Source organism: Somniosus microcephalus, unplaced genomic scaffold (assembly GCF_052327205.1).
Source record: "Somniosus microcephalus isolate GS21.2 unplaced genomic scaffold, FLI_Smic_1.0 unresolved_chr4, whole genome shotgun sequence".
Lineage (NCBI taxonomy): Eukaryota > Metazoa > Chordata > Chondrichthyes > Squaliformes > Somniosidae > Somniosus > Somniosus microcephalus.
Window position 1 is genome coordinate 35,108,316 of NW_028225182.1, and position 25,045 is coordinate 35,133,360.

General features: G+C 48.4%; 1 long non-coding RNA gene across 18 annotated transcripts in view; it reads left to right on the forward strand.

Moving 5' to 3' along the window:
• Nucleotides 1–24,634, forward strand: part of LOC147090508 (uncharacterized) — a 46,851-nt gene extending 22,217 nt beyond the window's left edge. For 6 of the 18 annotated variants that reach the window (XR_015075334.1, XR_015075327.1, XR_015075328.1 and 3 more), the window contains 11 exons: nt 1,047–1,111; nt 2,064–2,120; nt 6,750–6,814; nt 8,031–8,095; nt 9,048–9,104; nt 13,789–13,853; nt 15,001–15,065; nt 16,018–16,074; nt 20,715–20,779; nt 22,131–22,187; nt 24,454–24,634. This is a non-coding gene — a long non-coding RNA (uncharacterized LOC147090508). The remainder of the gene's footprint in view (nt 1–1,046; nt 1,112–2,063; nt 2,121–6,749; nt 6,815–8,030; nt 8,096–9,047; nt 9,105–13,788; nt 13,854–15,000; nt 15,066–16,017; nt 16,075–20,714; nt 20,780–22,130; nt 22,188–24,453) is intronic. The other 12 variants (XR_015075341.1, XR_015075330.1, XR_015075329.1 and 9 more) reach the window with 10 other exon arrangements.
• Nucleotides 24,635–25,045: the final 411 nt, after the last annotated feature.

Consider the following 25,045-nt stretch of genomic DNA (forward strand, 5'->3'; position numbering starts at 1 on the left):
CCAGACTAGGAAGCAGCGAGTGTCTGCCCCATGACCCCTGCTGTGCCGAATGTTAATGGGACAATTCCTGAGCTGACCCTGTAATTGTTGTCTATGGTTTGGAGCCAGTGGGAAGGTTGTTGCTGCCCACTGTGCTCTGATTTATGGGTAGGGGAGTGGAGGGGAATGGCAGGTGTATTTCTGTGGTATGTTTGACCAGCTGTTGGACGTTGTCGGTTATATCGAGGATTGAGCCTCCTGTCGTCTGTAATCCAGTGGGGCCTCAGAGTAACCTCTGCCAGCGAGGGTCTGACCCCTGAACGTTGACCTCAGCTGTGACTTGAAACCGTTACAAATGGAGGCAATTGGTTTTGTGGTGGTTTGGACAGTGGGCCTTCAGCTGTAAGACTTGGAAGGGGATGAGGGGAAGACAGTCTCTTGGATTGTAAGGGTGTCAGATTAAAGGGGGGTGCAGTCTGAACAGAGCTCCTGATGGCCATGAGCCAATGGCCCAAGACTGCCTTAAATGGTCGATCTCACTCCGAGCATTCAGGACGACTGGTGTGAGAAATTAAATGTCGCACTGCAGCAGGTTAAGGTGCCGTTGTGAGAATGATGTTCGCTGGGAGAGAGTAGAGGAATTTCCTGCTAAATCTAACCCGTGCTGTACCTGCCCTGGGTGTATTTGATGGGACAGTGTAGAGGGAGCTTTACTCTCTATCTGACCCGTGCAGTACCTGCCCTGGGAGTGTTTTACGGGACAGTGCAGAGGGAGCTTTACTCTGTATCTAACCCGTGATGCACCTGCCCCGGGAGTGTTTGATGGGACCGTGTCGAGGGAGCTTTACTCTGTATCTAACCAGTGCTGTATCTGCCCCGGGAGTGTTTGATGGGACAGTGTGGAGGGAGCTTTACTCTGCATCTAACCCGTGCTGTACCTGCCCTGGGAGTGTTTGATGGGACAGTGTAGAGGGAGCTTTACTCTGTGTTTAACCCGTGCTGTAGCTCAATTTTCTGAATTTGTTGCACCGATTAAATCTGCTTTTTTTTCTGGGATGGAATTGCAGATTGGAGTCTGAAGCTATGAGATGTGGAAGTGGACCATTATCCCTGCACTGTCGGAGTGTCGCAGGTACGATTGCTGTGTTCAATGTCTCCCCCTAGCCACCTGCCACTGTACCTATTCCTGTCCCTGGATTGTGTACTGCCAAAGGTGGCTCAGAGTAACGACACACCCAGACTAGGAAGCAGCGAGTGTCTGACCCGTGACCCCTGCTGTGCCGAATGTTAATGGGACAAATCCTGAGCTGACCATGTGATTGTTGTCTATGGTTCGGAGCCAGTGGGAAGGTTGTCGCTGCCCACTGTGCTCTGATTTATGGGTAGGGGAGTGGAGGGGAATGGCAGGTGTATTTCTGTGGTATGTTTGACCAGCTGTTGGACGTTATCTGTTATAATACCGGTCGAGGATTGAGCCTCCTGTCGTCTGTAATCCAGTGGGGCCTCAGAGTAACCTCTGCCAGCGAGGGTCTGACCCCTGAACGTTGACCTCAGCTGTGACTTGAAACCATTACAAATGGAGGCACTTGGTTTTGTGGTGGTTTGGACAGTGGGCCTTCAGCTGTAAGACTTGGAAGGGGATGAGGGGAAGACAGTCTCTTGGATTGCAAGGGTGTCAGATTAAAGGGGGGTGCGGTCTGAACAGAGCTCCTGATGGCCATGAGCCAATGGCCCAAGACTGCCTTAAATGGTCGATTTCACTCCGAGCATTCAGGGCGACTGGTGTGAGAAATTAAATGTTGCACTGCAGCAGGTTAAGGTGCCGTTGTGAGGGTGAGAATGACGTTCGCTGGGAGAGAGTAGAGGGATTTCCTGCTAAATCTAACCCGTGCTGTACCTGCCTTGGGTGTATTTGATGGGACAGTGTAGAGGGAGCTTTACTCTGTATCTAACCCGTGCTGTACCTGCCCCAGGAGTGTTTGATGGGACAGTGTAGAGGGAGCTTTACTCTGTCTCTAACCCGTGTTGTACCTGAATTTTTTGCCCCTATTAAATCTGCTTTTTATTCTGGGATGGAATTGCAGATTGGAGTCTGAAGCTGAGAGATGTGGAAGTGGACCATTATCCCCGCAGTGTCGCAGGTACGATTGCTGCGTTCAATGTCTTCCCCAGCCACCTGCCACTGTACCTACTCCTGTCCCTGGACTGTGTACTGCCAAAGGTGGCTCAGAGTAACAACACACCCAGACTAGGAAGCAGCGAGTATCTGACCCGTGACCCCTGCTGTGCCGAATGTTAATGGGACAATTCCTGAGCTGACCCTGTGATTGTTGTCTATGGTTCAGAGCCAGTGGGAAGGTTGTCGCTGCCCACTGTGCTCTGATTTATGGGTAGGGGAGTGGAGGGGAATGGCAGGTGTATTTCTGTGGTATGTTTGACCAGCTGTTGGACATTGTCGGTTATATCGAGGATTGAGCCTCCTGTCGTCTGTAATCCAGTGGGGGCTCAAAGTAACCTCTGCCAGCGAGGGTCTGACCCCTGAACGTTGACCTCAGCTGTGACTTGAAACCATTACAAATGGAGGCAGTGGGTTTTGTGGTGGTTTGGACAGTGGGCTTTCAGCTGTAAGACTTGGAAGGGGATGAGGGGAAGACAGTCTCTTGGATTGCAAGGGTGTCAGATTTAAGGGGGGTTTCTGTAATGGCCACCAGGTCATAACCATGTGTAGTTATTTGTACCGTCAACCCGTCTATTTTGTTATGAATGCTGTGTGCATTCAGATGAAGAACTTTCAAATATGTATTGTGACAATTTATTCCTGCTTTTACTACTTGACCTTTATCTTTATACATTCTGTCCTTTCCTAACACCCTGTGGTTTTTAATTCCCCTGCTACCGTGCTCTATTGCCTTCTCCCATTTAAATTTTTTGCTCTCTTAATGCCTCCCCCACTCTAATTAGTTTAAAGCCCTCTCTACAGCCCTAGTTATTCGATTCGCCAGGATTCTAGTCCCAGCACTAGCGAAGTGAAGTCCGTCCCAACGGAACAGCGCTCTCCTGTGCCAGTGTCCCAAGAAGCAAAACACATTTCTCCCACACCAGTCTTTGAGCCACGCATTTAACTCTCTAATTTTATTTACCCTAGCCAAATTTGCACGTGGCTCAGGTAGTAATCCAGAGATTAATTACCCTTGTGGTTCTGCTTTTTAATTTGGCCCCTAGCTGCTCAAACTCCCTCAGCCGAATCTCTTTCCTTGTCCTATCTATGTCGTTGGTACCAACATGGACCACGACAACTGGATCCTCCCCCTCCCACTCCAAGTTTCTCTCCAGTCCAGAGGAGATGTCCTTAACCCTGGCACCGGGCAGGCAACCCAGCCTTCGGGACTCTCGCTCTCGGCTGCAAAGAACCCTATCTATCCCCCTAACGGTACTATCCCCTACCACTGCAACATTTCTTTTAACTCCCCCCCCACTTGAATTGCCCCCCGTTCCATGGTGCTGTGGCCAGGTTGCTCATCCTCCCTGCAGTCACCATTCCCATCCTCACAGGGAGTAAGAGCCTCAAACCTGTTTGACAAGAGCAAGGGCTGCGGCTCCTCCAACACTACCCCCTGGATCCCCGTACCTGCCTCACTCCTAGTCACACCATCCTGTCCCTGACCAAGGTGACCATGACTGGGAACTAAACATACAGGGGTATTTGACAATTAGGAAGGACAGACAGGAAGGAAAGGGAGGTGGGGTTGCTATGTTAATCGAGGATGGAATCACTGCAATAGTCAGAAATGATATTGGGTCAAAGGATCAGGATAGTGAAACAGTTTGGGTGGAGATGAGGAATAATAAAGGGAAAAAGTCACTAGTGGGTGTAGTCTATAGGCCTCCTAACAGTTGCAACTCTGTTGGTCGGAGTATAAATCAGGAAATAGTTGGGGCTTTTAATAAGGGGACAGCTATAATCATGGGGGATTTTAACTTTCATATTGACTGGACAAATCAAATTGGGCATGGCAGCCTTGAGGAAGAGTTCATAGAATGTATTAGGGATGGGTTCCTTGAGCAGTATGTAACTGAACCAACCAGGGGGCAGGCAATCTTAGATCTGGTCCTGTGTAATGAGACAGGATTAATAAAAAATGTCCTAGTAAGGGATCCCCTTGGAATGAGTGACCATAACATGGTTGAATTCCAAATTCAGTTTGAGGGTGAGAGAGTTGGATCTCAAACCAGCGTACTGAGCTTAAATAAAGGAGACTATGAAGGTATGAGAGTAGAATTGACTAAAGTGGACTGGGAAAATAGATTCAAGTGTAGGACGGTACAAGAGCAGTGGTCTACATTCAAGGAGATATTTCACAACTTTCAAGAAAAATATATTCCTCTGAGGAAAAAGGGGAGTAAAAGAAAAGATAGCCATCCGTGGCTTAGTAAAGTAATAAAGGACAGTATCCGACTGAAAACAAGGGCATATAAAGTAGCCAAATCTAGTGGGAGGATAGAAGATTGGGAAGCATTTAAAAGCCAGCAAACAATAACAAAAGATTAATTAAGAAAGGGAAGATAGATTATGAAAGTAAACTGGCAAAAAATATAAAAACGGATAGCAAAAGTTTCTGCAGTTATATAAAAAGAAAAAGGGTGGCTGAAGTGAACGTTGGTCCCTTAGTGGATGGGACTGGGAAATTAGTGGTGGGGAACATGGAGATGGTAAAAACGCTGAACCTATATTTTGTATCAGTCTTTACAGTAGAGGACACTAAAAATATCCCAATACTGGACAAACAGGGGGCTATGGGGGGGGGGAGGAGCTAAACACGATTAAAATCACTAAGGAGGTGGTACTCGGTAAAATAATGGGACTTAAGGCGGATAAATCCCCTGGACCTGATGGCTTACATCCTAGGGTCTTGAGAGAAGTGGCGGTAGGGATTGTGGATGCATTGGTGATTATTTTCCAGAACTCCCTGGACTCAGGAAAGGTCCAGGCAGATTGGAAAACTGCTAATGTAACGCCCTTATTTAAGAAGGGAAGTAGACAAAAGGCTGGAAACTATAGACCAATTAGCCTAACATCTGTGATTGGTAAAATGTTGGAGTCCATTATTAAGGAAACAGTAACAGGGCATTTGGATAAACATAATTTAATAGGACAGTCAGCATGGTTTTGTGAAGGGGAAGTCATGTTTGACAAATTTGCTCGAATTCTTTGAGGACGTAACATACAGGGTGGATAAGGGGGAACCAGTGGATGTGGTGTATTTGGACTTCCAAAAGGCATTTGACAAGGTGCCACACAAAAGATTACTGATCAAGATAAAAAATCACGGGATTGGGGGTAATATACTGGCATGGTTGGAAGATTGGCTATCTAACAGAAAACAAAGAGTTGGGATAAATGGTTCGTTCTCGGGCTGGCAATCAGTAACTAGTGGTGTTCCGCAGGGGTCAGTGCTGGGACCCCAACTCTTTACAATCTATATAAACGATTTGGAGGAAGGGACCGAGTGCAACATATCCAAGTTTGCTGACGATACAAAGATGGGAGGGAAAGCAGTGAGTGAGGAGGACAAAAAACCTGCAAAAGGACATAGACAGGCTAAGTGAGTGGGCGGAGACTTGGCAGATGAAGTATAATACTGGAAAGTGTGAGGTTATGCACTTTGGCAGAAAAAATCAAAGCGCAAGTTATTATCTAAATGGAGAAAAACTGCAAAGTGCTACAGTACAAAGGGATCTGGGGCTCCTGGTGCATGAAACACAAAAAGTTAGTATGCAGGTGATCAGGAAGGCCAATGGAATCTTGGCTTTTATTGCAAGGGGGCTGGAGTATAAAAACAGGGAAGTCTTGCTGCAGTTATACAGGGTACTGGTGAGGCCACACCTGGAATACTGCGTGCAGTTTTGGTTTCCATATTTAAGAAAAGATATACTTGCTCTCGAGACGGTTCAGAGAAGGTTCACTCGGTTGATTCCGGAGATGAGGGGGTTGACGTATGAGGAAAGGTTAAGTAGGTTGGGCCTCTACTCATTGGAGTTCAGAAGAATGAGAGGCGATCTTATCGAAACATATAAGATTGTGAGGGGGCTTGATCGGGTGGATTTGGTGAGGATGTTTCCACTGATGGGTGAGACTAGAACTAGGGGGCATAATCTTAGTTTTGAAAGGGCAGCCCCTTATTCTGAGATGAGGAGAAACTTCTTCACTCAGAGGATAGTAAATCTATGGAATTTGCTACCCCAGAGAGCTGTGGAAGCTGCAACATTAAATAAATTTAAAACGGAGATAGACAGTTTCCAAGCAGATAAAGGAATTGGGGGTTACGGGCAGAGGGCAGGGAAGTGGAGGTGAGTCAAGGTTCAGATCAGGAATGATCCTATTGAATGGCGGAGCAGGCCCAAGGGGCTGTATGGCCTACTCCTGCTCCTACTTATGTTCTTTTGTGCAGTCTGAACAGAGCTCCTGATGGCCATGAGCCAATGGCCCAGGACTGCCTTAAATGGTCGATCTCACTCCGAGCATTCAGGATGACTGGTGTGAGCAATTAAATGTCGCACTGCAGCAGGTTAAGGTGCCGTTGTGAGGGTGAGAATGACGTTTGCTGGGAGAGAGTAGAGGGGTTTCCTGCTAAATCTAACCCGTGCTGTACCTGCCCTGGGAGTGTTTGATGGGACAGTGTAGAGGGAGCTTTACTCTGTCTCTAACCCGTGTTGTACCTGAATTTTTTGCCCCTATTAAATCTGCTTTTTTTTCTGGGATGGAATTGCAGATTGGATTCTGAAGCTGTGAGATGTGGCAGTGGACCATTTTTCCTGCACCGTCGGAGTGTCGCAGGTACGATTGCTGTGTTCAATGTCTCCCCCTAGCCACCTGCCACTGTACCTATTCCTGTCCCTGGACTGTGTACTGCCAAAGGTGGCTCAGAGTAACAACACACCCAGACTAGGAAGCAGCGAGTGTCTGCCCCATGACCCCTGCTGTGCCGAATGTTAATGGGACAATTCCTGAGCTGACCCTGTAATTGTTGTCTATGGTTTGGAGCCAGTGGGAAGGTTGTCGCTGCCCACTGTGCTCTGATTTATGGGTAGGGGAGTGGAGGGGAATGGCAGGTGTATTTCTGTGGTATGTTTGACCAGCTGTTGGACGTTGTCGGTTATATCGAGGATTGAGCCTCCTGTCGTCTGTAATCCAGTGGGGCCTCAGAGTAACCTCTGCCAGCGAGGGTCTGACCCCTGAACGTTGACCTCAGCTGTGACTTGAAACCGTTACAAATGGAGGCAATTGGTTTTGTGGTGGTTTGGACAGTGGGCCTTCAGCTGTAAGACTTGGAAGGGGATGAGGGGAAGACAGTCTCTTGGATTGTAAGGGTGTCAGATTAAAGGGGGGTGCAGTCTGAACAGAGCTCCTGATGGCCATGAGCCAATGGCCCAAGACTGCCTTAAATGGTCGATCTCACTCCGAGCATTCAGGACGACTGGTGTGAGAAATTAAATGTCGCACTGCAGCAGGTTAAGGTGCCGTTGTGAGAATGATGTTCGCTGGGAGAGAGTAGAGGAATTTCCTGCTAAATCTAACCCGTGCTGTACCTGCCCTGGGTGTATTTGATGGGACAGTGTAGAGGGAGCTTTACTCTCTATCTGACCCGTGCAGTACCTGCCCTGGGAGTGTTTGATGGGACAGTGTGGAGGGGGCTTTACTCTGTATCTAACCCGTGCTGAACCTGCCCTGGGAGTGTTTTACGGGACAGTGCAGAGGGAGCTTTACTCTGTATCTAACCCGTGATGCACCTGCCCCGGGAGTGTTTGATGGGACCGTGTCGAGGGAGCTTTACTCTGTATCTAACCAGTGCTGTATCTGCCCCGGGAGTGTTTGATGGGACAGTGTGGAGGGAGCTTTACTCTGCATCTAACCCGTGCTGTACCTGCCCTGGGAGTGTTTGATGGGACAGTGTAGAGGGAGCTTTACTCTGTGTTTAACCCGTGCTGTAGCTCAATTTTCTGAATTTGTTGCACCGATTAAATCTGCTTTTTTTTCTGGGATGGAATTGCAGATTGGAGTCTGAAGCTATGAGATGTGGAAGTGGACCATTATCCCTGCACTGTCGGAGTGTCGCAGGTACGATTGCTGTGTTCAATGTCTCCCCCTAGCCACCTGCCACTGTACCTATTCCTGTCCCTGGATTGTGTACTGCCAAAGGTGGCTCAGAGTAACGACACACCCAGACTAGGAAGCAGCGAGTGTCTGACCCGTGACCCCTGCTGTGCCGAATGTTAATGGGACAAATCCTGAGCTGACCATGTGATTGTTGTCTATGGTTCGGAGCCAGTGGGAAGGTTGTCGCTGCCCACTGTGCTCTGATTTATGGGTAGGGGAGTGGAGGGGAATGGCAGGTGTATTTCTGTGGTATGTTTGACCAGCTGTTGGACGTTATCTGTTATAATACCGGTCGAGGATTGAGCCTCCTGTCGTCTGTAATCCAGTGGGGCCTCAGAGTAACCTCTGCCAGCGAGGGTCTGACCCCTGAACGTTGACCTCAGCTGTGACTTGAAACCATTACAAATGGAGGCACTTGGTTTTGTGGTGGTTTGGACAGTGGGCCTTCAGCTGTAAGACTTGGAAGGGGATGAGGGGAAGACAGTCTCTTGGATTGCAAGGGTGTCAGATTAAAGGGGGGTGCGGTCTGAACAGAGCTCCTGATGGCCATGAGCCAATGGCCCAAGACTGCCTTAAATGGTCGATTTCACTCCGAGCATTCAGGGCGACTGGTGTGAGAAATTAAATGTTGCACTGCAGCAGGTTAAGGTGCCGTTGTGAGGGTGAGAATGACGTTCGCTGGGAGAGAGTAGAGGGATTTCCTGCTAAATCTAACCCGTGCTGTACCTGCCTTGGGTGTATTTGATGGGACAGTGTAGAGGGAGCTTTACTCTGTATCTAACCCGTGCTGTACCTGCCCCAGGAGTGTTTGATGGGACAGTGTAGAGGGAGCTTTACTCTGTCTCTAACCCGTGTTGTACCTGAATTTTTTGCCCCTATTAAATCTGCTTTTTATTCTGGGATGGAATTGCAGATTGGAGTCTGAAGCTGAGAGATGTGGAAGTGGACCATTATCCCCGCAGTGTCGCAGGTACGATTGCTGCGTTCAATGTCTTCCCCAGCCACCTGCCACTGTACCTACTCCTGTCCCTGGACTGTGTACTGCCAAAGGTGGCTCAGAGTAACAACACACCCAGACTAGGAAGCAGCGAGTATCTGACCCGTGACCCCTGCTGTGCCGAATGTTAATGGGACAATTCCTGAGCTGACCCTGTGATTGTTGTCTATGGTTCAGAGCCAGTGGGAAGGTTGTCGCTGCCCACTGTGCTCTGATTTATGGGTAGGGGAATGGCAGGTGTATTTCTGTGGTATGTTTGACCAGCTGTTGGACATTGTCGGTTATATCGAGGATTGAGCCTCCTGTCGTCTGTAATCCAGTGGGGGCTCAAAGTAACCTCTGCCAGCGAGGGTCTGACCCCTGAACGTTGACCTCAGCTGTGACTTGAAACCATTACAAATGGAGGCAGTGGGTTTTGTGGTGGTTTGGACAGTGGGCTTTCAGCTGTAAGACTTGGAAGGGGATGAGGGGAAGACAGTCTCTTGGATTGCAAGGGTGTCAGATTTAAGGGGGGTTTCTGTAATGGCCACCAGGTCATAACCATGTGTAGTTATTTGTACCGTCAACCCGTCTATTTTGTTATGAATGCTGTGTGCATTCAGATGAAGAACTTTCAAATATGTATTGTGACAATTTATTCCTGCTTTTACTACTTGACCTTTATCTTTATACATTCTGTCCTTTCCTAACACCCTGTGGTTTTTAATTCCCCTGCTACCGTGCTCTATTGCCTTCTCCCATTTAAATGTTTTGCTCTCTTAATGCCTCCCCCACTCTAATTAGTTTAAAGCCCTCTCTACAGCCCTAGTTATTCGATTCGCCAGGATTCTAGTCCCAGCACTAGCGAAGTGAAGTCCGTCCCAACGGAACAGCGCTCTCCTGTGCCAGTGTCCCAAGAAGCAAAACACATTTCTCCCACACCAGTCTTTGAGCCACGCATTTAACTCTCTAATTTTATTTACCCTAGCCAAATTTGCACGTGGCTCAGGTAGTAATCCAGAGATTAATTACCCTTGTGGTTCTGCTTTTTAATTTGGCCCCTAGCTGCTCAAACTCCCTCAGCCGAATCTCTTTCCTTGTCCTATCTATGTCGTTGGTACCAACATGGACCACGACAACTGGATCCTCCCCCTCCCACTCCAAGTTTCTCTCCAGTCCAGAGGAGATGTCCTTAACCCTGGCACCGGGCAGGCAACCCAGCCTTCGGGACTCTCGCTCTCGGCTGCAAAGAACCCTATCTATCCCCCTAACGGTACTATCCCCTACCACTGCAACATTTCTTTTAACTCCCCCCCCACTTGAATTGCCCCCCGTTCCATGGTGCTGTGGCCAGGTTGCTCATCCTCCCTGCAGTCACCATTCCCATCCTCACAGGGAGTAAGAGCCTCAAACCTGTTTGACAAGAGCAAGGGCTGCGGCTCCTCCAACACTACCCCCTGGATCCCCGTACCTGCCTCACTCCTAGTCACACCATCCTGTCCCTGACCAAGGTGACCATGACTGGGAACTAAACATACAGGGGTATTTGACAATTAGGAAGGACAGACAGGAAGGAAAGGGAGGTGGGGTTGCTATGTTAATCGAGGATGGAATCACTGCAATAGTCAGAAATGATATTGGGTCAAAGGATCAGGATAGTGAAACAGTTTGGGTGGAGATGAGGAATAATAAAGGGAAAAAGTCACTAGTGGGTGTAGTCTATAGGCCTCCTAACAGTTGCAACTCTGTTGGTCGGAGTATAAATCAGGAAATAGTTGGGGCTTTTAATAAGGGGACAGCTATAATCATGGGGGATTTTAACTTTCATATTGACTGGACAAATCAAATTGGGCATGGCAGCCTTGAGGAAGAGTTCATAGAATGTATTAGGGATGGGTTCCTTGAGCAGTATGTAACTGAACCAACCAGGGGGCAGGCAATCTTAGATCTGGTCCTGTGTAATGAGACAGGATTAATAAAAAATGTCCTAGTAAGGGATCCCCTTGGAATGAGTGACCATAACATGGTTGAATTCCAAATTCAGTTTGAGGGTGAGAGAGTTGGATCTCAAACCAGCGTACTGAGCTTAAATAAAGGAGACTATGAAGGTATGAGAGTAGAATTGACTAAAGTGGACTGGGAAAATAGATTCAAGTGTAGGACGGTACAAGAGCAGTGGTCTACATTCAAGGAGATATTTCACAACTTTCAAGAAAAATATATTCCTCTGAGGAAAAAGGGGAGTAAAAGAAAAGATAGCCATCCGTGGCTTAGTAAAGTAATAAAGGACAGTATCCGACTGAAAACAAGGGCATATAAAGTAGCCAAATCTAGTGGGAGGATAGAAGATTGGGAAGCATTTAAAAGCCAGCAAACAATAACAAAAGATTAATTAAGAAAGGGAAGATAGATTATGAAAGTAAACTGGCAAAAAATATAAAAACGGATAGCAAAAGTTTCTGCAGTTATATAAAAAGAAAAAGGGTGGCTGAAGTGAACGTTGGTCCCTTAGTGGATGGGACTGGGAAATTAGTGGTGGGGAACATGGAGATGGTAAAAACGCTGAACCTATATTTTGTATCAGTCTTTACAGTAGAGGACACTAAAAATATCCCAATACTGGACAAACAGGGGGCTATGGGGGGGGAGGAGCTAAACACGATTAAAATCACTAAGGAGGTGGTACTCGGTAAAATAATGGGACTTAAGGCGGATAAATCCCCTGGACCTGATGGCTTACATCCTAGGGTCTTGCGAGAAGTGGCGGTAGGGATTGTGGATGCATTGGTGATTATTTTCCAGAACTCCCTGGACTCCGGAAAGGTCCTGGCAGATTGGAAAACTGCTAATGTAACGCCCTTATTTAAGAAGGGAAGTAGACAAAAGGCTGGAAACTATAGACCAATTAGCCTAACATCTGTGATTGGTAAAATGTTGGAGTCCATTATTAAGGAAACAGTAACAGGGCATTTGGATAAACATAATTTAATAGGACAGTCAGCATGGTTTTGTGAAGGGGAAGTCATGTTTGACAAATTTGCTCGAATTCTTTGAGGACGTAACATACAGGGTGGATAAGGGGGAACCAGTGGATGTGGTGTATTTGGACTTCCAAAAGGCATTTGACAAGGTGCCACACAAAAGATTACTGATCAAGATAAAAAATCACGGGATTGGGGGTAATATACTGGCATGGTTGGAAGATTGGCTATCTAACAGAAAACAAAGAGTTGGGATAAATGGTTCGTTCTCGGGCTGGCAATCAGTAACTAGTGGTGTTCCGCAGGGGTCAGTGCTGGGACCCCAACTCTTTACAATCTATATAAACGATTTGGAGGAAGGGACCAAGTGCAACATATCCAAGTTTGCTGACGATACAAAGATGGGAGGGAAAGCAGTGAGTGAGGAGGACAAAAAACCTGCAAAAGGACATAGACAGGCTAAGTGAGTGGGCGGAGACTTGGCAGATGAAGTATAATACTGGAAAGTGTGAGGTTATGCACTTTGGCAGAAAAAATCAAAGCGCAAGTTATTATCTAAATGGAGAAAAACTGCAAAGTGCTACAGTACAAAGGGATCTGGGGCTCCTGGTGCATGAAACACAAAAAGTTAGTATGCAGGTGATCAGGAAGGCCAATGGAATCTTGGCTTTTATTGCAAGGGGGCTGGAGTATAAAAACAGGGAAGTCTTGCTGCAGTTATACAGGGTACTGGTGAGGCCACACCTGGAATACTGCGTGCAGTTTTGGTTTCCATATTTAAGAAAAGATATACTTGCTCTCGAGACGGTTCAGAGAAGGTTCACTCGGTTGATTCCGGAGATGAGGGGGTTGACGTATGAGGAAAGGTTAAGTAGGTTGGGCCTCTACTCATTGGAGTTCAGAAGAATGAGAGGCGATCTTATCGAAACATATAAGATTGTGAGGGGGCTTGATCGGGTGGATTTGGTGAGGATGTTTCCACTGATGGGTGAGACTAGAACTAGGGGGCATAATCTTAGTTTTGAAAGGGCAGCCCCTTATTCTGAGATGAGGAGAAACTTCTTCACTCAGAGGATAGTAAATCTATGGAATTTGCTACCCCAGAGAGCTGTGGAAGCTGCAACATTAAATAAATTTAAAACGGAGATAGACAGTTTCCAAGCAGATAAAGGAATTGGGGGTTACGGGCAGAGGGCAGGGAAGTGGAGGTGAGTCAAGGTTCAGATCAGGAATGATCCTATTGAATGGCGGAGCAGGCCCAAGGGGCTGTATGGCCTACTCCTGCTCCTACTTATGTTCTTTTGTGCAGTCTGAACAGAGCTCCTGATGGCCATGAGCCAATGGCCCAGGACTGCCTTAAATGGTCGATCTCACTCCGAGCATTCAGGATGACTGGTGTGAGCAATTAAATGTCGCACTGCAGCAGGTTAAGGTGCCGTTGTGAGGGTGAGAATGACGTTCGCTGGGAGAGAGTAGAGGGGTTTCCTGCTAAATCTAACCCGTGCTGTACCTGCCCTGGGAGTGTTTGATGGGACAGTGTAGAGGGAGCTTTACTCTGTGTTTAACCCGTGCTGCAGCTGCCCTGGGAGTGTTTGATGGGACAGTGTAGAGGGAGCTTTACTCTGTCTCTAACCCGTGTTGTACCTGAATTTTTTGCCCCTATTAAATCTGCTTTTTTTTCTGGGATGGAATTGCAGATTGGATTCTGAAGCTGTGAGATGTGGCAGTGGACCATTTTTCCTGCACCGTCGGAGTGTCGCAGGTACGATTGCTGTGTTCAATGTCTCCCCCTAGCCACCTGCCACTGTACCTATTCCTGTCCCTGGACTGTGTACTGCCAAAGGTGGCTCAGAGTAACAACACACCCAGACTAGGAAGCAGCGAGTGTCTGCCCCATGACCCCTGCTGTGCCGAATGTTAATGGGACAATTCCTGAGCTGACCCTGTAATTGTTGTCTATGGTTTGGAGCCAGTGGGAAGGTTGTCGCTGCCCACTGCTCTGATTTATGGGTAGGGGAGTGGAGGGGAATGGCAGGTGTATTTCTGTGGTATGTTTGACCAGCTGTTGGACGTTGTCGGTTATATCGAGGATTGAGCCTCCTGTCGTCTGTAATCCAGTGGGGCCTCAGAGTAACCTCTGCCAGCGAGGGTCTGACCCCTGAACGTTGACCTCAGCTGTGACTTGAAACCGTTACAAATGGAGGCAATTGGTTTTGTGGTGGTTTGGACAGTGGGCCTTCAGCTGTAAGACTTGGAAGGGGATGAGGGGAAGACAGTCTCTTGGATTGTAAGGGTGTCAGATTAAAGGGGGGTGCAGTCTGAACAGAGCTCCTGATGGCCATGAGCCAATGGCCCAAGACTGCCTTAAATGGTCGATCTCACTCCGAGCATTCAGGACGACTGGTGTGAGAAATTAAATGTCGCACTGCAGCAGGTTAAGGTGCCGTTGTGAGAATGATGTTCGCTGGGAGAGAGTAGAGGAATTTCCTGCTAAATCTAACCCGTGCTGTACCTGCCCTGGGTGTATTTGATGGGACAGTGTAGAGGGAGCTTTACTCTCTATCTGACCCGTGCAGTACCTGCCCTGGGAGTGTTTGATGGGACAGTGTGGAGGGGGCTTTACTCTGTATCTAACCCGTGCTGAACCTGCCCCGGGAGTGTTTGATGGGACCGTGTCGAGGGAGCTTTACTCTGTATCTAACCAGTGCTGTATCTGCCCCGGGAGTGTTTGATGGGACAGTGTGGAGGGAGCTTTACTCTGCATCTAACCCGTGCTGTACCTGCCCTGGGAGTGTTTGATGGGACAGTGTAGAGGGAGCTTTACTCTGTGTTTAACCCGTGCTGTAGCTCAATTTTCTGAATTTGTTGCACCGATTAAATCTGCTTTTTTTTCTGGGATGGAATTGCAGATTGGAGTCTGAAGCTATGAGATGTGGAAGTGGACCATTATCCCTGCACTGTCGGAGTGTCGCAGGTACGATTGCTGTGTTCAATGTCTCCCCCTAGCCACCTGCCACTGTACCTATTCCTGTCCCTGGATTGTGTACTGCCAAAGGTGGCTCAGAGTAACGACACACCCAGACTAGGAAGCAGCGAGTGTCTGACCCGTGACCCCTGCTGTGCCGAATGTTAATGGGACAAATCCTGAGCTGACCATGTGATTGTTGTCTATGGTTCGGAGCCAGTGGGAAGGTTGTCGCTGCCCACTGTGCTCTGATTTATGGGTAGGGGAGTGGAGGGGAATGGCAGGTGTATTTCTGTGGTATGTTTGACCAGCTGTTGGACGTTATCTGTTATAATACCGGTCGAGGATTGAGCCTCCTGTCGTCTGTAATCCAGTGGGGCCTCAGAGTAACCTCTGCCAGCGAGGGTCTGACCCCTGAACGTTGACCTCAGCTGTGACTTGAAACCATTACAAATGGAGGCACTTGGTTTTGTGGTGGTTTGGACAGTGGGCCTTCAGCTGTAAGACTTGGAAGGGGATGAGGGGAAGACAGTCTCTTGGATTGCAAGGGTGTCAGATTAAAGGGGGGTGCGGTCTGAACAGAGCTCCTGATGGCCATGAGCCAATGGCCCAAGACTGCCTTAAATGGTCGATTTCACTCCGAGCATTCAGGGCGACTGGTGTGAGAAATTAAATGTTGCACTGCAGCAGGTTAAGGTGCCGTTGTGAGGGTGAGAATGACGTTCGCTGGGAGAGAGTAGAGGGATTTCCTGCTAAATCTAACCCGTGCTGTACCTGCCTTGGGTGTATTTGATGGGACAGTGTAGAGGGAGCTTTACTCTGTATCTAACCCGTGCTGTACCTGCCCCAGGAGTGTTTGATGGGACAGTGTAGAGGGAGCTTTACTCTGTCTCTAACCCGTGTTGTACCTGAATTTTTTGCCCCTATTAAATCTGCTTTTTATTCTGGGATGGAATTGCAGATTGGAGTCTGAAGCTGAGAGATGTGGAAGTGGACCATTATCCCCGCAGTGTCGCAGGTACGATTGCTGCGTTCAATGTCTTCCCCAGCCACCTGCCACTGTACCTACTCCTGTCCCTGGACTGTGTACTGCCAAAGGTGGCTCAGAGTAACAACACACCCAGACTAGGAAGCAGCGAGTATCTGACCCGTGACCCCTGCTGTGCCGAATGTTAATGGGACAATTCCTGAGCTGACCCTGTGATTGTTGTCTATGGTTCAGAGCCAGTGGGAAGGTTGTCGCTGCCCACTGTGCTCTGATTTATGGGTAGGGGAGTGGAGGGGAATGGCAGGTGTATTTCTGTGGTATGTTTGACCAGCTGTTGGACATTGTCGGTTATATCGAGGATTGAGCCTCCTGTCGTCTGTAATCCAGTGGGGGCTCAAAGTAACCTCTGCCAGCGAGGGTCTGACCCCTGAACGTTGACCTCAGCTGTGACTTGAAACCATTACAAATGGAGGCAGTGGGTTTTGTGGTGGTTTGGACAGTGGGCTTTCAGCTGTAAGACTTGGAAGGGGATGAGGGGAAGACAGTCTCTTGGATTGCAAGGGTGTCAGATTTAAGGGGGGTTTCTGTAATGGCCACCAGGTCATAACCATGTGTAGTTATTTGTACCGTCAACCCGTCTATTTTGTTATGAATGCTGTGTGCATTCAGATGAAGAACTTTCAAATATGTATTGTGACAATTTATTCCTGCTTTTACTACTTGACCTTTATCTTTATACATTCTGTCCTTTCCTAACACCCTGTGGTTTTTAATTCCCCTGCTACCGTGCTCTATTGCCTTCTCCCATTTAAATTTTTTGCTCTCTTAATGCCTCCCCCACTCTAATTAGTTTAAAGCCCTCTCTACAGCCCTAGTTATTCGATTCGCCAGGATTCTAGTCCCAGCACTAGCGAAGTGAAGTCCGTCCCAACGGAACAGCGCTCTCCTGTGCCAGTGTCCCAAGAAGCAAAACACATTTCTCCCACACCAGTCTTTGAGCCACGCATTTAACTCTCTAATTTTATTTACCCTAGCCAAATTTGCACGTGGCTCAGGTAGTAATCCAGAGATTATTACCCTTGTGGTTCTGCTTTTTAATTTGGCCCCTAGCTGCTCAAACTCCCTCAGCAGAATCTCTTTCCTTGTCCTATCTATGTCGTTGGTACCAACATGGACCACGACAACTGGATCCTCCCCCTCCCACTCCAAGTTTCTCTCCAGTCCAGAGGAGATGTCCTTAACCCTGGCACCGGGCAGGCAACCCAGCCTTCGGGACTCTCGCTCTCGGCTGCAAAGAACCCTATCTATCCCCCTAACGGTACTATCCCCTACCACTGCAACATTTCTTTTAACTCCCCCCCCACTTGAATTGCCCCCCGTTCCATGGTGCTGTGGCCAGGTTGCTCATCCTCCCTGCAGTCACCATTCCCATCCTCACAGGGAGTAAGAGCCTCAAACCTGTTTGACAAGAGCAAGGGCTGCGGCTCCTCCAACACTACCCCCTGGATCCCCGTACCTGCCTCACTCCTAGTCACACCATCCTGTCCCTGACCAAGGTGACCATGACTGGGAACTAAACATACAGGGGTATTTGACAATTAGGAAGGACAGACAGGACAGACAGGAAGGAAAGGGAGGTGGGGTTGCTATGTTAATCGAGGATGGAATCACTGCAATAGTCAGAAATGATATTGGGTCAAAGGATCAGGATAGTGAAACAGTTTGGGTGGAGATGAGGAATAATAAAGGGAAAAAGTCACTAGTGGGTGTAGTCTATAGGCCTCCTAACAGTTGCAACTCTGTTGGTCGGAGTATAAATCAGGAAATAGTTGGGGCTTTTAATAAGGGGACAGCTATAATCATGGGGGATTTTAACTTTCATATTGACTGGACAAATCAAATTGGGCATGGCAGCCTTGAGGAAGAGTTCATAGAATGTATTAGGGATGGGTTCCTTGAGCAGTATGTAACTGAACCAACCAGGGGGCAGGCAATCTTAGATCTGGTCCTGTGTAATGAGACAGGATTAATAAAAAATGTCCTAGTAAGGGATCCCCTTGGAATGAGTGACCATAACATGGTTGAATTCCAAATTCAGTTTGAGGGTGAGAGAGTTGGATCTCAAACCAGCGTACTGAGCTTAAATAAAGGAGACTATGAAGGTATGAGAGTAGAATTGACTAAAGTGGACTGGGAAAATAGATTCAAGTGTAGGACGGTACAAGAGCAGTGGTCTACATTCAAGGAGATATTTCACAACTTTCAAGAAAAATATATTCCTCTGAGGAAAAAGGGGAGTAAAAGAAAAGATAGCCATCCGTGGCTTAGTAAAGTAATAAAGGACAGTATCCGACTGAAAACAAGGGCATATAAAGTAGCCAAATCTAGTGGGAGGATAGAAGATTGGGAAGCATTTAAAAGCCAGCAAACAATAACAAAAGATTAATTAAGAAAGGGAAGATAGATTATGAAAGTAAACTGGCAAAAAATATAAAAACGGATAGCAAAAGTTTCTGCAGTTATATAAAAAGAAAAAGGGTGGCTGAAGTGAACGTTGGTCCCTTAGTGGATGGGACTGGGAAATTAGTGGTGGGGAACATGGAGATGGTAAAAACGCTGAACCTATATTTTGTATCAGTCTTTACAGTAGAGGACACTAAAAATATCCCAATACTGGACAAACAGGGGGCTATGGGGGGGGAGGAGCTAAACACGATTAAAATCACTAAGGAGGTGGTACTCGGTAAAATAATGGGACTTAAGGCGGATAAATCCCCTGGACCTGATGGCTTACATCCTAGGGTCTTGCGAGAAGTGGCGGTAGGGATTGTGGATGCATTGGTGATTATTTTCCAGAACTCCCTGGACTCCGGAAAGGTCCTGGCAGATTGGAAAACTGCTAATGTAACGCCCTTATTTAAGAAGGGAAGTAGACAAAAGGCTGGAAACTATAGACCAATTAGCCTAACATCTGTGATTGGTAAAATGTTGGAGTCCATTATTAAGGAAACAGTAACAGGGCATTTGGATAAACATAATTTAATAGGACAGTCAGCATGGTTTTGTGAAGGGGAAGTCATGTTTGACAAATTTGCTCGAATTCTTTGAGGACGTAACATACAGGGTGGATAAGGGGGAACCAGTGGATGTGGTGTATTTGGACTTCCAAAAGGCATTTGACAAGGTGCCACACAAAAGATTACTGATCAAGATAAAAAATCACGGGATTGGGGGTAATATACTGGCATGGTTGGAAGATTGGCTATCTAACAGAAAACAAAGAGTTGGGATAAATGGTTCGTTCTCGGGCTGGCAATCAGTAACTAGTGGTGTTCCGCAGGGGTCAGTGCTGGGGACCCCAACTCTTTTACAATCTATATAAACGATTTGGAGGAAGGGACCGAGTGCAACATATCCAAGTTTGCTGACGATACAAAGATGGGACGGGGAAAGCAGTGAGTGAGGAGGACAAAAAACCTGCAAAAGGACATAGACAGGCTAAGTGAGTGGCGGAGACTTGGCAGATGAAGTATAATACTGGAAAGTGTGAGGTTATGCACTTTGGCAGAAAAAATCAAAGCGCAAGTTATTATCTAAATGGAGAAAAACTGCAAAGTGCTACAGTACAAAGGGATCTGGGGCTCCTGGTGCATGAAACACAAAAAGTTAGTATGCAGGTGATCAGGAAGGCCAATGGAATCTTGGCTTTTATTGCAAGGGGGCTGGAGTATAAAAACAGGGAAGTCTTGCTGCAGTTATACAGGGTACTGGTGAGGCCACACCTGGAATACTGCGTGCAGTTTTGGTTTCCATATTTAAGAAAAGATATACTTGCTCTCGAGACGGTTCAGAGAAGGTTCACTCGGTTGATTCCGGAGATGAGGGGGTTGACGTATGAGGAAAGGTTAAGTAGGTTGGGCCTCTACTCATTGGAGTTCAGAAGAATGAGAGGCGATCTTATCGAAACATATAAGATTGTGAGGGGGCTTGATCGGGTGGATTTGGTGAGGATGTTTCCACTGATGGGTGAGACTAGAACTAGGGGGCATAATCTTAGTTTTGAAAGGGCAGCCCCTTATTCTGAGATGAGGAGAAACTTCTTCACTCAGAGGATAGTAAATCTATGGAATTTGCTACCCCAGAGAGCTGTGGAAGCTGCAACATTAAATAAATTTAAAACGGAGATAGACAGTTTCCAAGCAGATAAAGGAATTGGGGGTTACGGGCAGAGGGCAGGGAAGTGGAGGTGAGTCAAGGTTCAGATCAGGAATGATCCTATTGAATGGCGGAGCAGGCCCAAGGGGCTGTATGGCCTACTCCTGCTCCTACTTATGTTCTTTTGTGCAGTCTGAACAGAGCTCCTGATGGCCATGAGCCAATGGCCCAGGACTGCCTTAAATGGTCGATCTCACTCCGAGCATTCAGGATGACTGGTGTGAGCAATTAAATGTCCGCACTGCAGCAGGTTAAGGTGCCGTTGTGAGGGTGAGAATGACGTTCGCTGGGAGAGAGTAGAGGGGTTTCCTGCTAAATCTAACCCGTGCTGTACCTGCCCTGGGAGTGTTTGATGGGACCGTGTAGAGGGAGCTTTACTCTGTCTCTAACCCGTGTTGTACCTGAATTTTTTTGCCCCCTATTAAATCTGCTTTTTTTCTGGGATGGAATTGCAGATTGGATTCTGAAGCTGTGAGATGTGGCAGTGGACCATTTTTCCTGCACCGTCGGAGTGTCGCAGGTACGATTGCTGTGTTCAATGTCTCCCCCCTAGCACCTGCCACTGTACCTATTCCTGTCCCTGGACTGTGTACTGCCAAAGGGTGGCTCAGAGTAACAACACACCCCAGACTAGGAAGCAGCGAGTGTCTGCCCCATGACCCCTGCTGTGCCGAATGTTAATGGGACAATTCCTGAGCTGACCCTGTAATTGTTGTCTATGGTTTGGAGCCAGTGGGAAGGTTGTCGCTGCCCACTGTGCTCTGATTTATGGGTAGGGGAGTGGAGGGGAATGGCAGGTGTATTTCTGTGGTATGTTTGACCAGCTGTTGGACGTTGTCGGTTATATCGAGGATGAGCCTCCTGTCGTCTGTAATCCAGTGGGGCCTCAGAGTAACCTCTGCCAGCGAGGGTCTGACCCCTGAACGTTGACCTCAGCTGTGACTTGAAACCGTTACAAATGGAGGCAATTGGTTTTGTGGTGGTTTGGACAGTGGGCCTTCAGCTGTAAGACTTGGAAGGGGATGAGGGGAAGACAGTCTCTTGGATTGTAAGGGTGTCAGATTAAAGGGGGGTGCAGTCTGAACAGAGCTCCTGATGGCCATGAGCCAATGGCCCAAGACTGCCTTAAATGGTCGATCTCACTCCGAGCATTCAGGACGACTGGTGTGAGAAATTAAATGTCGCACTGCAGCAGGTTAAGGTGCCGTTGTGAGAATGATGTTCGCTGGGAGAGAGTAGAGGAATTTCCTGCTAAATCTAACCCGTGCTGTACCTGCCCTGGGTGTATTTGATGGGACAGTGTAGAGGGAGCTTTACTCTCTATCTGACCCGTGCAGTACCTGCCCTGGGAGTGTTTGATGGGACAGTGTGGAGGGGGCTTTACTCTGTATCTAACCCGTGCTGAACCTGCCCTGGGAGTGTTTTACGGGACAGTGCAGAGGGAGCTTTACTCTGTATCTAACCCGTGATGCACCTGCCCCGGGAGTGTTTGATGGGACCGTGTCGAGGGAGCTTTACTCTGTATCTAACCAGTGCTGTATCTGCCCCGGGAGTGTTTGATGGGACAGTGTGGAGGGAGCTTTACTCTGCATCTAACCCGTGCTGTACCTGCCCTGGGAGTGTTTGATGGGACAGTGTAGAGGTAGCTTTACTCTGTCTCTAACCCGTGCTGTACCTGCCCTGGGAGTGTTTGATGGGACAGTGCAGAGGGAGCTTTACTCTGTCTCTAACCCGTGCTGTACCTGCCCTGGGAGTGTTTGATGGGACAGTGTAGAGGGAGCTTTACTCTGTGTTTAACCCGTGCTGTAGCTCAATTTTCTGAATTTGTTGCACCGATTAAATCTGCTTTTTTTTCTGGGATGGAATTGCAGATTGGAGTCTGAAGCTCTGAGATGTGGAAGTGGACCATTGTTCCCGCAGTGTCGCAGGTACGATTGCTGTATTGCTGTGTTCAATGTCTCCCCCAGCCACCTGCCACTGTACCTACTCCTGTCCCTGGATTGTGTACTGCCAAAGGTGGCTCAGAGTAACGACACACCCAGACTAGGAAGCAGCGAGTGTCTGACCCGTGACCCCTGCTGTGCCGAATGTTAATGGGACAAATCCTGAGCTGACCATGTGATTGTTGTCTATGGTTCGGAGCCAGTGGGAAGGTTGTCGCTGCCCACTGTGCTCTGATTTATGGGTAGGGGAGTGGAGGGGAATGGCAGGTGTATTTCTGTGGTATGTTTGACCAGCTGTTGGACGTTATCTGTTATAATACCGGTCGAGGATTGAGCCTCCTGTCGTCTGTAATCCAGTGGGGCCTCAGAGTAACCTCTGCCAGCGAGGGTCTGACCCCTGAACGTTGACCTCAGCTGTGACTTGAAACCATTACAAATGGAGGCACTTGGTTTTGTGGTGGTTTGGACAGTGGGCCTTCAGCTGTAATACTTGGAAGGGGATGAGGGGGAAGACAGTCTCTTGGAGTGCAAGGGTGTCAGATTAAAGGGGGGTGCAGTCTGAACAGAGCTCCTGATGGCCATGAGCCAATGGCCCAAGACTGCCTTAAGTGGTCGATCTCACTCCTTGCATTCAGGACGACTGGTGTGAGAAATTAAATGTTGCACTGCAGCAGGTTAAGGTGCCGTTGTGAGGGTGAGAATGACGTTCGCTGGGAGAGAGTAGAGGAATTTCCTGCTAAATCTAACCCGTTCCATACCTGCCCTGGGCGTGTTTGATGGGACAGTGTGGAGGGAGCTTTACTCTGTATCTAACCCGTGCTGTACCTGCCCTGGGAGTGTTTGATGGGGCAGTGTAGAGGGAGCTTTACTCTGCATCTGACCCGTGCTGTGTCTGTCCTGGGAGTGTTTGATGGGACAGTGTAGAGGGAGCTTTACTCTGTATCTAACCCGTGCTGTACATGCAGTGGGAGTGTTTGATGGGACTATGTACAGGGAGCTTTACTCTGTATCTAATCCGTGCCATACCTGCCCCGGGAGTGTTTGATGGGACAGTGTCGAGGGAGCTTTACTCTGTATCTAACCCGTGCTGTAACAGCCCTGGGAGTGTTTGATGGGACAGTGTAGAGGGAGCTTTACTTTGTATCTAACCCGTGCTCTCCCTGTCCTCGGAGTGTTTGATGGGACAGTGTAGGGGAACCTCTGGTAGTGGGGGGGGGGTGGAAGTCCAGAACGCGAGAGCGTACCCTTAAAATTGAAGCCAGGCCGTTCAGGGGTTATGTCAGGAAGCACTTCTTCACACAAAGGCTAGTGGAAATCTGGAACTCTCTCTCCCCCGAAAAAGCTGTTGGGACTGTGGAGTATTTGCATCGGTCACTCCCGGAGGTCGTTGCAGAGCGAACGCCCTCTGAGCTTTCCCGTGCAATCTCTAGCCGCAGTAGCTCACACCCTGATTGATGCCGTGAATATTCCTCCACCCCTAAAGTTCCCTCTCAGCTGCGCAGCAATGGGAAAGGTCCCGCGCAGGCCGCTCACCGGCTTCCCCCTCACTAAAATAAACCAGCCCTGCCGAACAAATCGCCGCTTGCAGGACATTTCCCCCCCCCCCCCCGCCCCCCCCCAACTTGTTGTCTTGGTGGCCTCTGGAAGTTTTGCGAAGTACCCCCCCCCCCCCCTCCCTGGTCTGGGACCTGGCCAACCCTGCTCCGCCTTTACATCTGGCCGGAAGCTCCATGCGTTTGACCTTTGACTTGAACCCTGGCACCCAGAGGTCAAGGTGCAATGTCTAAACCAGTCTTGAGATGAGGTGTGTTAAATAGAAAGCTGAATGGAGGGAAATTCATTCAAAGTGCACGGTGTGATCTTGCTGTGCGGCCTCGCTAATTTAAGGAGGAATGTGTGTTCAGAACGGGTTTTCTGTTTAGCTTTTCCCCACCGCCTCCTTCCTCTTCTCTCTCCAGTGCGGTTGCCTGGGTAACTGCAGCCAAGTGGCCATTCTTCCCATGAGAGTCTGAATGAGAGTGCTGGCAGGCTATTGGCCACGGGGGGGTGGGTGCTTATTAATGTGCCATTTCCACTGTTGCAGAATCACTCGGGTGTGTTTTTGGAATAAGATTGCCGCTGTGCAGGGGAGTTCCTCCCTGGTGTCCTGGCTGGGAGCTTGCTGTGCGCAAATTGGCTGCCGCGTTTCTGACATTACAACAGAGGCTACGCTTCAAGAAGTATCTCATTATCTTGTGCTATCTTCTCACAGAGAGGTTCCTCGTCTGGTATGAAGGAGGCTGGGGACAGGGTGAAGCCACAGCAGGATTTCTGGAGAATCCCCAAATGAATTCAACCTTCCTGGACTCTTGGATGAAGCTTGGAGCCCAAACATTGTGTTGTTTGCCGACATGTTATTGGCTTGCATGTTTATTAAAATGACTGGACACACAGCCCTGTTTTGGCTGCTAAATATTCTTCAGAGCATTGGTTTCAAGCAGTTATAGTTTCTCTGTCTCTTGTTTTTTTCTCTTCCCCCCTCTCTCCTCCACCCCCCCTCTCTCTCTTCCCCCCCTCTCTCTCCTCCACCCCTCTCTCTCTCTTTCCCCCCCCTCTCTCTCTCTTTCCCCCCCTCTCTCTCTCTTTCCCCCCCTCTCTCTCTCTTTCCCCCCCCTCTCTCTCTCTTCCCCCCCTCTCTCTCTCTTCCCCCCCTCTCTCTCTCTTTCCCCCCCTCTCTCTCTCTTTCCCCCCCCTCTCTCCCCCCTCTCTCTTTCCCCCCCCTCTCTCTCTCTTCCCCCCCCTCTCTCTCTCATTCCCCCCCTCTCTCTCTCTTCCCCCCTCTCTCTCTCTTTCCCCCCCTCTCT